Source organism: Terrapene carolina, unplaced genomic scaffold (assembly GCF_002925995.2).
Source record: "Terrapene carolina triunguis isolate 2854851 unplaced genomic scaffold, T_m_triunguis-2.0 Scaffold68, whole genome shotgun sequence".
Taxonomy (NCBI): Eukaryota; Metazoa; Chordata; order Testudines; family Emydidae; genus Terrapene; species Terrapene triunguis.
In genome coordinates this window covers 53,130,997-53,149,607 of record NW_020664419.1, presented here as the reverse complement: position 1 = coordinate 53,149,607, position 18,611 = coordinate 53,130,997, and the positions used below count along the sequence as shown (strand labels likewise).

General features: G+C 45.6%; 1 protein-coding gene across 1 annotated transcript in view; it reads right to left on the bottom strand.

Annotated features, from left to right (window-relative positions):
- Positions 1-18,363, bottom strand: part of SLC16A7 (solute carrier family 16 member 7) — a 125,156-nt gene extending 106,793 nt beyond the window's left edge. Inside the window, exon 1 of the mRNA XM_024205104.1 lies at positions 18,300-18,363. The gene's annotated coding sequence lies outside the window, so the exon portion shown is untranslated. The remainder of the gene's footprint in view (positions 1-18,299) is intronic.
- Between the last annotated feature and the right edge of the window lie 248 nt (positions 18,364-18,611).

Below are 18,611 nucleotides of genomic sequence, written 5' to 3'. Positions count from 1 at the left end.
GACTATATAGCTGTAACTCTATTAGGGCAGAGTTAAAGGTGTGGTTGTTATCTGAATGTAAGCCAATGCCTCAACTGAGAAGGGAAGCCATAAAACTCTACATTTCTAACTTATTTTCTAAACAGTGTAATTCTTGCAAAGTAGCATAAACTCAGGCCATTGATATGTGTCCACAACTTTTCTAGTCTATTCAGTCCTTTTTGGATTCTTTTACCACCACCATTGTAACAGAGCTCTTTCATTTCACTTTAACTAAGTGTGTGTGTACGCGCGCACATGTGTATAAATATCTTTCTAAGCTCAAAGTTCAGGTTTTGTATTTGAGTATGATTCTGAGGAACTGAATGTGTTCGCTGGACATGACTGCATATTAGAAAGGAAAGAGTGTTTGCTATGGAGGCAAGGAGACGGTGAGCGCATTTGGGCCCTGTGACAGTGAGGGTTGAGGAGTTGCTCTGGACACAGGAAGCGACAACCCCTTGTTCCTGCTGGGCACGATCCCAATGGAGAGAGGGTTCAAAATGGAGCAACTCAGCTCAATCTGGGCTGACTAAGCAGGAGAGAAGGTGGGTGCTGCAGCCTTCTGCAGAGGAGCTGCTGAGGCTTCCAAGAGCTGGGACTAGGCCTCAGAGTCAAGCTGCAGCAGACCCTTCAGCCATGGATGCCAAACTGCCACAGAAAGAGGGAAACCATTCAGACAGTGGCCTCAAAGAACTCCAAGGGGACCTCAAGACAGACCAGTGATACCAGAAGAGGATCTAAAGCTGGGATACAAAGTAGACCAGACAGCAGAGGTAGGGGTGCCCATCTCCTATGCTGTGCAATTTGAATTATTGTTTCTTTGAGCCCTGGATTGGAACTTGGTGGAACAGGTAGGGCTGGGTTCCCCTTCCCCTGGCCACTGGGTGACACAGCTGCTGAATCCTGCTGCTAGGCTAAGGCAGCCACTGACTCTTGCTACTGGGTGACACAGTCCAGAGGATAGCCAGTAGATCAGCAGTTCTCAACTGGGGGTCTGCGGTCCCCTGGGGGTCCATGAGCCCTTTCAAGGGGGCTGTGTGGCCCCGTGGCTGAAGCCCTAATGCCTGGCGCCCCCCGCAGGGCTGAAACCGGGAGGCACGGGGCTGAAGCCCTGATCCCCAGGGGTTCACCTAGGGAGGTGGTGGAATCTCCATCCTTAGAGGTTTTTACAGCCCAGCTTGACAAAGCCCTGGCTGGGATGATTTAGTTGGGGTTGGTCCTGCTTTGAGCAGGAAGTTGGAGTAGTTGATCTCCTGAGGTCTCTTCCAAACCTAATCTTCTATGATTCTATGAAGCCCTGATCCCCAGCGCCCCCATGGGGCTGAAGCTGGGAGGCATGGGGCTGAAGCCCCAATCCCCGATGCCCCCCATGGGGCTGAACCCCGATCCCCAGCTCCTCCTGCGGGGCTGAAGCTGGGAGGTGCGGGACTGAATCCCAGAGCCCCAAGCCCTGGTGCTCCCTGTGGGGCAGAAGCCCTGAGCCCATGGGCAGAGCTGGGGACATGGAGGGCATTGCCCCCCACCCCTGAAACTGCAGCGCAAGATCACGGCAGTCCCAGGGGCAGCTCTACATCTCCCCCCCAAGCTCCTCTCCCTGCCCCCTGGCCAGGTCAGAGGCAGGAAGCTGGAGCCGGACAGTGCGGGGCAGCTGCTGCTCTGGCTGGTGCCATGGAGCAGGCAGCAGCAATGTTCCTTGCTCTCCTGCTGGCGCTCCAGGTGGAAGCTGCCCTTCAGCTCCCAGCCCCCTTTGCTCCCGCAGAGGTAGTCATAAGAGCCCCCAAGGGGGAGGTGGGAGACCCGGCTCCGTGGCTGGTAGACCCCTTCAGGAACAGGGACTGCAGGGGAGTCCTCCCAGGATACCGCCCCTAATGCCCTCTCCTTACACCCTGAGCTATGACCTCTGTGCACCCTGATCTATCCCCTGCATGCACACAGCCCCTAGCCACCCTTGTCCCTGCACCCACAGCCACCCCCTGTGTGCACACAGCCCCAGCTACCCCCTCCCTGCAAATTCAGCTACCCCCTTGCCCGCACACAGCCCCTAGCTACCACCCTCTCTGCACCCTCAGCTACCCCGTCTGCACACAGCCCCAGGTACCCCTCCCTGCACCCTAAGCTGTTTTCAAACTTTTTGAGCTAAGGCCCCCAGCTTTGAGTTATAATTTTTTAGGGTTACCATACGTCCGAATTTTCCCGGACATGTCCGGCTTTTTAGTTCTTAAATTGCCATCTGGGAGGAATTTTTAAATATCTAAAAACGTCCGGGAAAATACGGACGTATGGTAACCCTAAGGCCAAAGTCCCGGGGCTGGCGGCACTTCCTGGGGCATCTCCCGGCGCCCGCCCGCCGGCAGGAGCCTGCAGTGTGGGCGGCTCCTAGGCACAGAGGCGGAGGGGGTCTCTGCGTGCTGCACTGGCTCCCTCCTGCCCAATCAGAGCTGCGGGGGCAGGGCTTGCAGGTGCCGGCAGCGGGCAGAGAGCCCTCTGCCCCCACCCCGACCCGACCTTAGGAGCCAGAGGGACCTGCCGGATGCTTCCCAGGAGCTGCCCCAGGTAAGCACCACCGGGACTCCCCACCTTGCCCCCCGGCAGGTCTCTCTGGCTCTTAGAATCAGGTCGGATTGGGTCGGGGGGGGCGGAGGGCTCTCTGCACGCTGCCAGCACCTGCAAGCCCTGCTCCGCGGCTCCGGCAGCTCCCATTGGCACTTTTCCATGGAGACATGGAGCTCGCACTTGTGGCGGGCCCAGCACGTGGAGACCCCTCGGCTGCCCCTGATCCTAGGAGCCAGAGGGACCTGCAGCAGCTGGGGATGAGTTGGTGAGTAGGTGAGTGGGGGTGTGTGTGAAAAGGCCAGCGGCGGGCAGCAGGAGTTGAAGAGGCGAGCGGCGAGGGAGCCAGCGGTGGGCGGGGGTGAGGAGGCAAGAAGCAGCGAGCCAGCGGCAGGCGGGGTTCTCGGGATGGGCATGGGGGTTTCTGCCAGGAGAGTGAGGAGGTGAGTGGCAGGTGGGAGGAGGTGAGTGCGGGGTGGGGGACTGAGGAGGGATGCAGCAAGCCAGCGGCAGGCCAGGGGGTTAGGAGGGGTGCAGTGGCAGGGCCAAGTGGGGAGGGGATGGGACCTGGGGCAGAGTGGGGGCAAAGCATGGGAGGAGCAGGGGTGGACTGTGGGCGGGGCCGATACCCCCCGTGGAGTGTCCTCTTTTTCGAATGTTCAAATATGGTAACCCTAAATTTTTGGTTACATGCCCCTCCTCCCACCAACCCAGACAGGCTGGGTGGCCTGCTGAGGTGAGTCAGGGGGTGGAGGTGGCACTCCCTCCCTGGACCCTGCCATGTGGAGGTGGCTCGATCCACTGGCCCCTGCCCCCCCATAGAAGTCAAACTACGCCTATGCCCAAGGCCCCTGCCCCGAGGTCCTCTCCCCACCCCTGCTGGGCCCTGGAGTTTGTATAGCATGTTGAGGGGTAGGCCTCAGAGAGAAAAAGGTTGAGAACCCCTTCACTAGATTATGGTACCGCTGGCCTTGGACTCAAAACCTCCTTTGACTGGCACTGTGATGTGTGGGTGGTAGAGAGAGGTGAACTGAGATTTTGAGATTGGGTGGGATGTTAACACTGCCTTTACTGGCAACCTCCTTGATTGTTAATGGCTGTGTTGTTCTGAAATTCACTTCAGCATCCTTAAAGCTAAGTTAGCAAGGTTTGTGGGTGTGAATTTATTATTTGTTAAGCACTAACACTATTCTCAGCACTGTACAGCACATGTAGGAGAGATGGTCCCTAGCCCCAGGAGCTTACAATCTAAACTGAGATATCTGAATCTACATAGCTTACAGCCTTGTGGTTGTGGGAGGCAGTCTCAGTTTTTTCCAGACAAGTTTGGATTTGATTAAGGTAGATAGTAAAAAAATAAAATAAAATGTAGATGGACACTACACTAAGAGCTAGGGTTTCATTTTGATATGTTTTAAACATACAAGTCTAGTGATGCTGCAGAATATTTGGAAATTGAAATAGAGACTTTGTTTATAGACAGGTGCCTGATTCACCCCATAGTCATAAAGAGGTAGGGTGCAATTTCTATCCACTATGCCTACAAGGGAAGCTGTACTGGCAAAGCACCCACTCCCAGAGAACTATAGTTGGCTGTAGGTTCCACCAGGAGAGGGCAGCTTTATTTTGGTGTCAGGGATCCATAGAAGCCCTAATGACAGGCCTGAATGCAGCCAGGCCAACACCTTTTCTTCCCATCCCAGCTTCTCCTAATTTCTGGATTGTGCCAGTCTCTTCCAAGCCACCCAGTGGAAAAAGGGTTTTAGGCAGCTTGAGCTACTGACTCATAGTAAGATTATGACCATGGCCTGCAGGGTGGCAGAAGTCAGAAAGTCAATGAATGTGATGCTGGATTGACCCAAAGTAAGAAGCAAATCCACCTTAGACCCATGTAAAATAAATGTCCTGTCTTCACTTTCAAGGCTCTGTACCATTTAGTTCCTCCCTTTCTCTCTTCTTGTATCACTTCTGCTTACTCCCAGTGAAAATGTCAATACTACACTAACCTGGAACAAAGAATCACCAATCCCTCGAAGGAAACAAAATTACAAACACATTTTAACAAGTCCCTCTCTCTTTAGGTCAAGAAACAGTTCTTCAGGGCAGTCAATTTTTCTCCCCAGAAGCATCAAAATAAACAGTTCAAGTAGGTGGGGAAAAAGCAGGGAGATTCCCTTATGATAGGGTCAAAGGAGCAGTCACCCTTGGTCCAGAGTTTAACCAAATACAAATTTTTTTCCCTTCTCTGTAGGGTTCAGCTAAACAATTCAGGTCCATCCTTTCGGGAAAACAAATATGAAGAGTCCCCTTCTCAGGGGGGTGACAGAAATAAACACACACAGTTAATGAAGCTAATAGGGATCAACTAAAGAATTCAAATTCTCCTCTGTAGCAGTGGCAATAACTAAAAGACCAATAATCTCAGCCACATGGCTCCAGAAAATACAGTCCTCTCTGCTTAGACTGGAAGAATAATCACCTCCTTGCTTGCAGGAGCCCTTAACTCTTATGGGACTAGTATTACTACGGAGCCCCAACTGAAGAGCCATCCTTCAAAGTCTGACAGCAGATGTGGTCACTGTGAGGAGTGGAAGGCAGAGAATCTCTTCACTCACCCATTCTGAAGGGATTTAACCTCTTCAGTGTCGTGCAAGGCACACACACATCCCATCACACTCCCACTCACTCTTCATTTCCTTCACCCAAGCCTCTATCTCTCATCTTCATGCTTGCTCCATGCTGCCCCCTATGTGCGGAACCACCTCCCTTTCCTTGTACATCATGGCCCAAATCCTTTCCAATGCACAAAGCCTGACTACATTAACTTTGCACAGGGATGTTCCACAGGAACCAAAGGGTATCCTTCCATCTAGTGGGAATATTCCACTACTATTACTGTATCCTGTGTACTTTAATAGCATCCTATTTGGGGGACGGTAGTGGCCAGTAGATCTGATTACTCCAGCCTCTTCATGCCCCAAACCTCTCTGGGCTACTGTGGACGGACCACCCAGACAGAGCACAGCTCTGTGCAAAAAGACTCTTTGTGGCATTCCCTAGACCCCACCACGATTGCTTACAATGCCTTTTAGGTAAGACGAGAAGAACACAACAACCATCCTCTCCTTATTCAAATATTTCATTAATACACACTTCTTATGTGAAAACATTCAATGGTAGTCCACCAGTGGGGAGTCAGAGAAAGAAAGGAACAATAAAAATACCTGCACTGCTTCAAGACTGGACTCCAGTCTCTGGATATCTAGTTTGTAATGTGTCTCAACTTTACTGTATGTTCAGCTCAAGTTAGGGTGACCAGATGAGATGAAGAAAATATCGGGACATCGGGGGGGCAAAAAAAAAAAAAGCCGGGGGGCGGCCGGCGGGGAAGGAAAAAAAAAAAAAAAACGAGTCCTGCTGGCGGAACACTGCCGGGGGAGCAAAATATCAGGACAAATTGCGTCCCGACCTGAGATCGGTCGGGATGCAAGACAAATAGCTAAAAATCGGGACGGTCCCCATTTTATTGGGACATCTGGTCACCCTAGCTCAAGTGGTACAGAACTGTGCTTTGAAGCTTGAAGGCTGGGGTTCATCCCCTCTGGGACACTACTTAAAAATACAGTGCATAAATTCTAGAATACAGTATATTATTGCATGATTATAGAATGACTGCTCATAATTTACTAATGCAGTAATATTCCAAGGCAACCTAAGTCACTAGTAATACAGAGGAAATGCGTAGGCAGTAGTTATATGGTTTGTACAAAACCAGGACTGGTTCCTTGGAAATGAGGTGAGAGTGAAAATAATAATTTCTAAACCTCTTTTTTGCCTCTTTTTTAAAAATTGTATTTGTGGATTCAAGCTTTCAAAATGTTTAAAAATATAATATATTGTGTGTTCTGGGTATGTTATATGGCTTCTTCCTGAAATTATACCTCTAATAACAGCCTTTTTTAATCACCCATCACTTTTATTATCCTTGTTTCTTTCCATCTACAACTCTCCCATTCTCCTGTATTATCTTAATCTGCTCTCACTTTTGTGAGAGCTAGTTTCCCACCCCCCCAATCCTGTCTTCCCTCAATCTGTTCTCTTCTCTCCCCTTTACATTCTTTGTTTCCCTCCCCACACTCTGTATTTTCTGCTTTCCTTCTCTTCATTCTATACTCACATATTCAAAGTGTCAAGAGAGAGCATTTAGATGATATCCTTGATGCTGGAGCACAGAAAGAACGAGGAAAGAGAAATCAAACCAACTAGGATATAATTGTTCTCTGTTGACTACACTGTTTGTTGGCACTTAAGAGACTTCAGTTCTTTTTAGAGTCACTTTGCCTACTCCTCCATAATAATAAACATAGTAATAGTAAATAATGATAGCACTCATATCTTTATCTTATCTGATGACCTCAAAGCTTTTTACAAAGGTGGGTAGCTATTATACACCCCATTGTGTAGATAGGAAACTCTAGTATGGAAAGGTTAAATGATTTGCCCAAAGTCACATAGTGAATCAAACAGAGCCAGGAATAAAACCCAGGTCTTCTGACTTTTAGACCAGCACTCCATTTACTAGACCAACGTATACTGCCCCTACATTTGCAATTTTTAAAATGTTTTTAGGATACAATGAGCAACGTATAAATATGGATATACAAATGTAGTTATAATATTGCAATGGATTAGCTAGTAAGTATACATCACAGTCCCCTAGCAGATGAAATCAGATCTTCTAAGGTGCATGTTATAGACTAGGGCTGTCAATTAATTGTAGTTAACTCAAGCAATTAACTCAAAACAAATTAACTTGATTTTAAAAATTAACTGTGATTAATCGCAGTTTTAATCGCACTGTTAAACAATAATAGAATACCAATAGAAATTTATTATAAATATTTTGGATGTTTTTCTACATTTTCAAATATATTGATTTCAATTACAACATAAAATACAAAATGTTCATATCTTGTTATTTTTTATTACAAACATTTGCACTGTTAAAAAAGATAAACAAAAGAAATCATATTTTTCAATTCACCTCACACAAGTACTGTAGTGCAATCTCTTTATCATCAAAGTGCAACTTACAAATGCAGATTTTTTTTGTTACATAACTGCACTCAAAAACAAAACAATGTAAAACTTTAGAAGCTACAAGTCCACTCAGTCCTACTTCTCGTTCAGCCAATCGCTAAGACAAACAAGTTTGTTTATATTTATGGGAGATGATGATGCCTGCTTCTTATTTACAATGTCACCTGAAAATGATAGTAGGCATTCACACGGCACTTTTGTAGCCAGCATTGCAAGCTATTTACATGCCAAATGCTAAACATTTATATGCCCCTTCATGCTTCAGCCACCATTCCCGATGACATGCTTCCATGTTGATGACGTTCATTAAAAAAATAATGTATTAATTACATTTGTGACTGAACTCCTTGGGAAAGAATTGTATGTCTCCTGCTCTGTGGTTTTACCTACATTCTGCCATATATTTCATATTATGGCAATCTCAGATAACGACCCAGCACATGTTGTTTGATTTAAGAGCACTTTCACTGAAGATTTGACAACAAAATGCAAAGAAGATACCAATGTGAGATTTCTAAAGATCAGGGCCGGCTCCAGGGTTTTTGCCGCCCCAAATGGAAAAAAAAAAAGCCGCGATCGCAATCGCGATCTGCGGCGGCAATTCGGCGGAAGGTCCTTCGCTCCAAGTGGGAGTGAGGGACCATCCGCCGAATTGCCGCCGAATAGCTGGACATGCCGCCCCTCTGCAGAGTGGCTGCCCCAAGCACCTGCTTGGCAAGCTGGTGCCTGGAGCTGGCCCTGCTAAAGATAGCTACAGCACTTGACCCAAGGTTTAAGAATCTGAAGTGCCTTCCAAAATCTGAGAGGGACGAGGTGTGGATCATTCTTTCAGAAGTCTTAAAAGAGCAACACTCAGAGGCAGAAACTGCAGAACCCGAACCACCAAAAAAGAAAATCAATTTTCTGTTGGTGGCATCTGACTCAGATGATGAAAATAAACATGCCTCAGTCCGCAATGCTCTTGATCATTATTGAGCAGAACCCATCATTAGCATGGAAGCATGTATTCTGGAATGGTGGGCGAAGCATGAAGGGGTATACAAACATAGACGCAGACTTCCCCTCTGCCCGGTGGGTGCTCGACCCCCCCCCCCCCCCGGCCCCCCCCCTGCCCCGCCCCTTCCCGTCCCTGCACCACCCTCGCCCCATCCCCATTCCTCCCCTTCCCCAAAGTCCCCACCCCCTTCTCCCAAGTCCCTGCCCCCGCCCCGCTTCTTCCCCTAAGCGCGCTGCGTCCCCACTCCTCCCCCTCCTTCCCAGAAAGTCATAAGCACTGCCAAACAGTTGTTAGGTGGCAGGAAGCGCTGGGAGGGAGGGGAAGGAGTGGGGATGCGGCGCACTTGGTAGCGGGGAGAAGGAGGCGAGGAGGGGGGAGTTTGGTTTTTCCCCATGGGTGCTCCAGCCCTGGAGCATCCACGGAGTCAGCACTTATGTATACAAATGTTTATCATATCTGGCATGTAAATACCTTGCAACATAATTACCTTGAAATGTAAATTTTGCACAAGGCAAATATAGCTGAAGGATAAATATAACTTACTATAAAATACGTTATTCAGTATACAACTGATTTCATCCAATAAGAATGTTAGTTGGAAGAAGGAATGGCTTTGAAAGCAGTATTCAGACTTCAGTAATTATGAGATAACAACCTACTTAACTAGGGTTCAGTAACATTGAAATGAAGGATCCCAATTTAGACACCTAATTTAGATTTGACAAGATAATTATTGGGCAGTGTGCTAAAGAAACAATGTATTGCTCTGAATAAATATGTCTCTAATAAACTATGTTCTGCTTATGCATCTGTGATAGGGTTCCTAAATGTAAAAAAATAACCAGTCAGTAAATCATATAATTCCCTTATATTTTGTACCCTTCCTGTAAAGAATTGTTCAGGCTTCTATAAACGTGATTAGCAATTTGTCAACAAAAACTTCATCTCAGCTTGTATCTGACAATTGAAATAATTTTGCCTAATTTGCCAACAAATAGGTACACCTCTACCCCGATATAACGCAAACCAATATAACACAAATTCAGATATAATGCGGTAAAGCAGCGCTCCGGGGGGGCGGTGCTGCGCACTCCAGTGGATCAAAGCAAGTTCGATATAACACGGTTTCACCTATAACGCGGTAAGATTTTTTGGCTCCCGAGGACAGCGTTATATCGGGGTAGAGGTGTATAAAGAAATTTCAAATTTCATACAGCGTCACTGAAATACATGTCCATTGGTAAGAACAATATTAATTAAGTGGGACAGCTAGACAAACAAAATTTCTGCACACTATGGCACATTTTATCCAGAGATACAGGTTGTTTAACTAGTTAAACAAGAACGTCTTCTTACATTAACAATGATCAGTGCAAGCATATTAATAACAAGTACTATTAATAGTTTAGTTTAAATAAATAAAATAAAAAGAACAGGCAAGTTTTTTTATCCCATTATGACACAAATTACTATAAAATATTTCTGAAGTATAAAAGCACTGGTCAGTGCTAGTGTAGTTAATGACCTGGTTGTATTTTTTTTTTTACCACGGCCGTCGATTAATCGCAGTTAACTCAAAAAAATTAATCTCAGCTTTAATCACACTGTTAAACAATAGAATACCAATTGAAATTTATTAACTATTTTGGATGTTTTTCTACAGTTTCATATATATTGTATTCTGTGTTATAATTGAAATCAAAATGTATATTATTTTTTATTACAAATATTTGCAGTGTAAAAATGATAAACAAAAGAAATAGTATCAATTCACCTCATACAAGTACTGTAGTGCAATCTCTTTGTCATGAAAGTGCAACTTACAAATGTAGATTTTTTTTGTCACATAACTGCACTCAAAAACAAAACAATGTAAAACTTCGGAGCCTACAAGTCCACTCAGTCCTACTTCATGTTCAGCCAATCCCTAAGACAAACAAGTTTGTTCACATTTACAGGAGTTAATGCTTCCCGCTTCTTGTTTATAATATCACCTGAAACTGAGAATAGGCACTGTTATAACCGGAGTTGCAAGATACTTATGTGCCAGATATGCTAAACATTTGTATGCCCCTTCCTGAGGACATGCTTCCATGCTGATGATGCTCATTAAAAAAATGTTAACTAAATTTGTGACTAACACCTTGGGGGAGAATTGTATGTCCCCTGCTCTGTTTTACCCACATTCTGCCATATATTTCATGTTATAGCCGTCTCATATGATGACCCAGCACATTATTCATTTTAAGAACATACGAGCGGCCATATTGGGTCAGATCAAAGGTCCATTTAGCTCAGTATCCTGTCTTCCAACAGTGGCCAATGCCAGGTGCCCCTGCAAACGGACGCTTCTGGCAAACAGAGACTAGGAACACCATCCCTGCCCATGCTAGCTAATAGCCATTGATGGATCTATCCTCCATGAACTTATCTAGTTCTTTTTTGAACCCTATTATAGTCTTGGCCTTCACAACATGCACTGTCAAGGAGTTCTAGAGGTTGACTGTGTGTTGTGTGAAAAAATACTTCCTTTTGTTTGTTTTAAACCTGCTGTCTATTAATTTCATTTGGTGACCCCTAGTTCTTGTGTTATGAGAAGGAATAAATAACACTTCCTTATTTACTTTCTCCCCACCAGTCAAGATTTTATAAACCTCAATCATATCACCTCTTAATCATCCCTTTTCCAAGCTGAAAAGTCCAAGGCTTATTAATCTCTCCTCATACGGAAGCCATTCCATACTCCCTAATCATTTTTGTTGCCCTTTTCTATACCTTTTCCAATTCCAATATATATTTTTGAGATGGGGGCAGTATTGAAGATGTGGGCATACCATGGATTTATATATGGGCAATATGATATTTTCTGTCTTATTATCGATCCCTTTCTTAATGATTCCCAACATTCAGTTTGCTTTTTTGACTGTCGGTGCACATTGAGTGGATGTTTTCAGAGAACTATCCACAATGACTCCAAGATCTTTTTCTTGAGGGGCAACAGCTAATTTATACCCCATCATTTTATATGTATAGTTAGGATTATGTTTTCCAATGTGCATTTCTTTGCGTTTATCAACACTGAATTTCATCTGCCATTTTGTTGCCCAGTCACCAAGTTTTGAGAGATCCTTTTGTAGCTCTTCACAGTCTCCCTGGGACTTAACTATCTTGAGAAGTTTTGAATCACCTCACTGTTTACCCCTTTTTCCCAATCATTTATGAATAAGTTGAATAGGACTGGTCCCAGTACAGACCCCTGGGTGACACCACTATTTACCTCTCTCCATTCTGGAAACTGACATTTATTCCTACCCTTTGTTCATAGAATATCCAGGTTGGAAGATACCTCAGGAGGTCATCTAGTCCAACCCCCTGCTCAAAGCAGGACCAATCCCCAGACAGATTTTTGCCCCAGATCCCTAAGTGGCACCCTCAAGGATTGAACTCACAACCCTGGGTTTAGCAGGCCAATGCTCAAACCACTGAGCTATCCCTCCCACCTATCTTTGACTATCTTTCCTATCTTTAACCAGTTACCAATACATGAGAGGTCCTTCCCTCTTATCCTATGACTGCTTACTTTGATAAGAGCCTTTAGTGAGGGACCTTGTCAATGGCTTTCTGAAAATCTAAGTACACTATGTCCACTGGATCCCCCTTGTCCACATGGTTGTTGACCCCCTCAAAGAATTCTAGTAGATTGGTGAGGCATGATTTCCCTTTACAAAACACATTGACTCTTCCCCAACAAATTATGTTCATCTATGTGTCTGACAATTTTGTTCTTTGCTATAGTTTCAACCCAGTTTACCTGGTACTGAAGTCAGGCTTACCGACCTGTAATTGCCAGGATCACCTCTGGAACCCTTTTTAAAATTGGTGTTAAATTAGCTATCCTCCAGTGATTTGGTACAGAAGCTGATTTAAATGATAGGTTACAGACTACAGTTAGAACACTTTCACTGCAGATTTGACAAAACGCAAAGAAGGTACCAATGTGAGATTTCTAAAGACAGCTATAACACTCAACCCAAGGTTTAAGAATCTGAAGTGCCTTCCAGAATCTGAGAGGGATGAGGTGTGGAGCATGCTTTCAGAAGTCTTAAAACTCTCTGAACACTCTGATGGGGAAACTGCAGAACCAGAACCACCAAAAAAGAAAATCAACCTTCTGCTGATGGCATCTGACTCAGTTGATGAAAATGAACATGCGTCAGTCCGCACTGCTTTGGATCGTTATCGAGCAGAACCCGTCATCAGCATGGATGCATGTCCTCTGGAATGGTGATTGAAGCATGAAGGGACAAATGAATCTTTAGCGCATCTGGCACATAAATATCTTGCCACACTGGCTACAACAGTGCTATGCGAATGTCTGTTCTCACTTACAGGTGATACTGTAAACAAGAAGCGGGCAGCATTATTTCCTGCAAATGTAAACAAACTTGTTTGTCTGAGCAACTGGCTGAACAAGAAATAGGACTGAGTGGACTTGGAGGCTCTAAAATTTTACATTATTTAGTTTTGAATGCAGTTTTTTTGTACATAACTTTACATTTGTAAGTTCAACTTTCATGATAAAGAGATTGAACTACAGTACTTGTATTAGGTGACATGAAAAATACTATTTCTTTTGTTTTTTACAGTGCAAACATTTGTAATCAAAAATAAATATAAAGTGAGCACTGTATACTTTGTATTCTGTGTTGTAATTGAAATCAATATATTTGAAAATGTAGAAAATATCCAAAAATATTTTAAAATAGTATTCTATTATTAGAGGGGTAGCCGTGTTAGTCTGAGTCTGTAAAAAGCAACAGAGGGTCCTGTGGCACCTTTAAGACTAACAGAAGTATAGGGAGCATAAGCTTTCGTGGGTAAGAACCTCACTTCTTCAGATGCAAGTAATGGAAATCTGGAGACCTGCCTCTGGAGATTTCCATTACTTGCATCTGAAGAAGTGAGGTTCTTACCCACGAAAGCTTATGCTCCCTATACTTCTGTTAGTCTTAAAGGTGCCACAGGACCCTCTGTTGCTTTATTCTATTATTGTTTAGTGGTGCAGTTAATCGCACGATTAATCACGATTTTTTAAATCACTTGACAGCCCTATTTTTTACCAAATATTATTTTCAAGATTTTTTTAAACATTATAACAATAACTGACTGAAAACTTCAATTTGGAAGAACACTTTTTTTTTTAATCACAAGGATAATTTACGGTAAGGATTAGAGTTATGCATAGAATGGATTTTTTTGGTTTGGGGACTGACACCCCCCCAACCAAAAAAAAAAAGATCTAGTTTGATTCACCAAAATCATTTTCCTTTTTTTTATTTTTTTATTGAAGAACTTTAAACAATTTCACTTTGAATGGACTGAAACATTTCAAGTTGATTCTAAATGAAATTTTTTGGGGGGAGGGGTTTGATTCATTTTGAGTCAACCAAAATGTTTTAGCCAACTCAACACAATTTTTAAAAAGATTTTCATTTTGATTTGGCAGTTTTCAGGTGTTTTTCATGCTTTTGTGTGATTTAAAAAAACTGGCCATTTTTTAATTCAAAATGTCATTTTAAAATGAAATATGTCAAAATGAAAAAGCTGAAACAATGTTTTGATTTAAAAAACATTTTTTCTTGGCTGAAATTCTTTGTTGAATTCAACTCAATTTTACAAATAGTTTTAGATCATGGGAAACGTATTTGTTGATGAAAAAGCTATTCATCATAAATTTTTTGTCCAGATGTAGTCGGGATCCTGCAACTGGATTCACATAGGTGCATTCTTGTGTGTGCACAAAGCCCCATTGTAGTCAAACATCCCTATGGACCAATTGCAGGATCTAGCCCTTAGTAATTTTTACAGTTCCTTTTTACATAGCATTCCTATAACTCAATATATTTTCAAGTTCTAGGACAAATATACATTGTATAACTAGAGACGTGTCTTTTATTTTTTCAAATTGCATTATGTTTGAGACTCATGTTAGTCACTTGTTCATTAATTTTTCTCTTATGCATATTAAAATTGTATCGGTATTAGCATCATAACTGATCGATGTTTTACAAAATAGCAAAGCCAAGGGCTGAAGAACAACTTTGTGATGGAATGACTCATGATTCATCATTAAGCACAACCTTGCAATGGCATACAAGTAGCGAATGTAGCTACCTAAACAATAAAATAAGATAAAGCTGAAAACAAGTAAAAAGCATATTATTGAAAAAATGATCTTCTATTCTACATTAGCTAACCTGAGAAGATTAAGGTCTAGGAAATCCCTGCAAGTATTAATATTTCCCCCAGGATGAAACTCACCCAGCCTTCCACTTTGACTTTTACCTTTCACCCTCTGATGTTTGTCATGCCTCTTTTAAGATTATATTTCCTCGTTAGCCTAACTGTAACCCCTGAAGGCTATGATAAGAAAACAGAAGGGGGAAATGTAAAGGTGTATTTTGTAGGATAAATTTGGGTGGAACAAACACAGATACTGAGTATTCTGGTAGAGCAACATTTTTATGATAAAGGAAATGACTTCTAACTGGGGGCAGTCCTGACAACTATTGCTTTTATTGTGGAAAACAGACAAGAGAAAATCACTAAGATAAAAGCTCAATACTACATTAAATAAACTACCACTAACTCCTCATACAGCTATTACTCCATACTAAGTTACACACTTAAGAGAAATATCTAATAGAAAAAGCCATCCTCAACTCTCTTCTAATGAAACTGATACTTATCAGTTTCTATCCCTCAAAGTTAATTTATAAATTCATTTTAATGGTTAGAGAAACTGAATCTATTCAGCATTCTTGATCAAAAAGAATATCAGAAATCTTCAATATTAAAGAACTTTAATATGCAATCTGGAACTAAAGGAGGGGGAGATGGTTCTCTTTTTAAAAAAATTATGTATCTTATTAATATTCCCAAATATAACTAACTTAAACATAAACCATTTTCCTTCCTTTATTGGCCCTCTCTTGTAATTTCTTTCTACTTTTTCTATCTGTCCAAAATATTTGCCTTTAAGCATGACCTTCATATGATTCAACTCTCTTTAGACCTGGGCTGGTATGTTGCTAGGCTTATCTGCTGTGCTGTTGAGTTTACAGCCCCACTCCTGCAAAGGAAGCTGTGTGCACCTATTTCATTATTATTTGATAAGTAGCTTGAGCTACAGCAATGCAAAGAATTACTATTGAGACCAATGAAACATATAAGGAAGGCTCCACAAGCCAGTGACCTCAGTTTGTTCAGATGTTTTAACCACACAGGCTTTCAACAATTATCTCAGTAAGATTCCTACTTCACCAATGGGCACGTGATGCACTCTGCATGTCTGAACTGTCCCTGCCTTAGATGTGAAAACTCAGGGGGACTCATTCCTATGTTGATATTGTGCGTGGGACAGAGACTGAGGAGATAATGTGCCTTCTAGATTGTGCCTGGGACAGAGACTGAGGAGATAATGTGCCTTCTAGATACTAGGACTGCCAGGGGACAGTTAAACCTAGCATGGGTTAGCGGCGGGCAGCTTCTTGGCCTGCTCTAAACTTGTGCTTCAGCTGTAACATTATATGGGCCATTCCAGCAGCCAAAAATAGCTGAGGCATGGCAGTGCCTCACTGATGCCCCGTGTACCAGGGCACCCTGCAACAGAATCAGGGTGGTAGTGCAGGGCTAATTATGCTCCTCCTGCTAAGGAAGCCCCTTAAATTGGAAACATTCCCTGAAGGAACTTTAGGACTACTTTGCACCCGTTATATCTGGAAGTATGCTGAAGTATATGAAGTAGCTGCAGTAACAAAATGAACGCCCCCATGTTTACTTCTCCCTTTATACACTGCCAGTGACACCGTTGGATCAATAAATATCAACCACCATAACCAACACCAGAATGATTGTAGTAGTAATCAGAGCAATATAATACACAGAGCTGCAGAGTCGAATTTCCCCACAGCTCAGAGAGGGCTGCGGGGACAGGATCTCTATTTCCTTCAGCCCCACCTCTCATAACAATAAGTTAATCGTTTTTTTTTTTTTAGAAGTTCCCACGTTTCCCTCTGGAGCGCTCCCCTGTGTGCAAGTGCCTTTGTAGAGTGTGAGCTAGAGTCGGGCAGTCTCCGGGCGGGAGGCAGCACAGCCACCCCCAGGGAGCCCTTGCCAGGCTTATGCTGAGTGAACTCAGCACTGCAGGGCTGCGTTCCACGCGACCTCAGCTTCCCCTGAACGAACCAACTGGGCGATGCCAGGCGGCCGAGCCCACCTCCCCTCCCAGGCGGATCCGGTTCCCGTCCTCATCCTCCATTCCTCTCCAGCTGCCTTCCACCGCCTCCACGCCGTTTCCTATTGGCTACCGCGCGGGGGGGTCAGGGGGGAGAGAGAGAGAGAGAGGCAGCAGCAACACTCGCTGAGCATCGCCTGCCGCCGCCCCCGGCCCAGCCCTGTCTGGCAGCTGCACCCCACGGCTCTGTCCCTGGGCAGGCTCAAGGGCCAGTCGCTGACAACGGGACGGGCGACGCCAGCCCAACGCTGGCCTGTGGTCTGCCCAGTAGCACGCCCAGCCTGGGGCAGCTCCAGCGCGGGGGAGGAGAAAGGGGCCGGGCTGTGTGATGAGAGGGCTAAGGAGGCACGCGGGGATGCTACAGCCGCCTCCCCCTGCTGCAGCGCAGACACAAAGGCGTGAGCCAAGCGCGCTCACCTCCTCTCCCCTGCAGCGCTACCAAGCAGCGGATCCCACCGCAGGTAGCTACCCACAGTAACCGGCAGTCCCGGGAATGGCCCCGGCCTCGTGGTCAGAGAAACATCCCCCGAGGGATGGAGCAGTCCCGCCTACAGCGCGCCATGGTGCGGGGCAGCGCAGCGGGGGCGGCTTCTGCGCTTCTCTTCGCCGCTCAGGAGACTGGGGTGGGGCTGCCCGGTGCCCAACCACCGCCACAGGGACACTTCAGCTTGCGGGGATGGGAGCGAGCACTGGGCACGACCCAAGGGCAGCCGCTCTTTGTGTGCTGCGGCAGCGGCTAGGAGTGCGGCTCGGGGGTGGCGGACCCGCAGCTCACAAACAATCCAAGAGCAGCAGCAGCTGTAGTGGTGCCGTGTGTGTGTGTGTGATTGAGCCTGTCACGTGCTTGGGTACCCGCCCCTTGCCCACAACCCAAGGGCAGCAGCAATTGTGGTGGTGCGTGTGTGTGTGTGAGAGTAAGTCTGTGCTGGGGTACCTGCCCCTTGCCCACAACTCAAAGGCAGCAGCTCATGTCTGGGGTGTGTGTCAGTGGCAATGAGCGAGGCTGCTGGGGCATCCTCTCCTCGCACACAAGCCAATGGCAGCCGCTGTTTCTGCAGGGTGTGTGTCAGTATGTGAGACCACTGGGCCGCGTGCAGCCCACACACACACACACACACTCCAACGGCGGCAGCAGCAGCGCTTGAGTGCGTGTCTGAGAGCGACCCCTGCGCAGCACGCAGCCTGCCCGCTACCCACCGGGGGCAGCAGCTGGTACACACAATGGGCACGAACACTAGCCCTGGCGCCAGCCCCCTTCGCTCCCCGGGCCCTCCCAGGCGGGGGCCACGATAAGCAGCCTCCTCCTCCTCCCTCCTGAGGGGTCGGTTACGTTACCTGGTCTCTAGCTTGGGCTGGGTGGGCTGGATCTAATCCCGCCGCCGCCGCCGGCTCCTCTCACTGCCACTGGGTGAGTGGATTTATTTATTTATTTATTTATTCCCCATGACGTGTCCCCAGCAGCAGGAGGAGGGAGCCTTGTGTTTGTCTGGGCCAGGCGGCTGCCCCTGCTGCTCCTGGACCTGCTGCCGCTCCCGGCCCGCAGTACAAGGCGCCGGTTTCCTGGGGAATGGTGACAAAGGGGCAGCCGCTGCGGCGACTATAGCAGCAGCCAGGTGGCTGGGCGGAGGCTGCTGCCGGAGCCGCCTC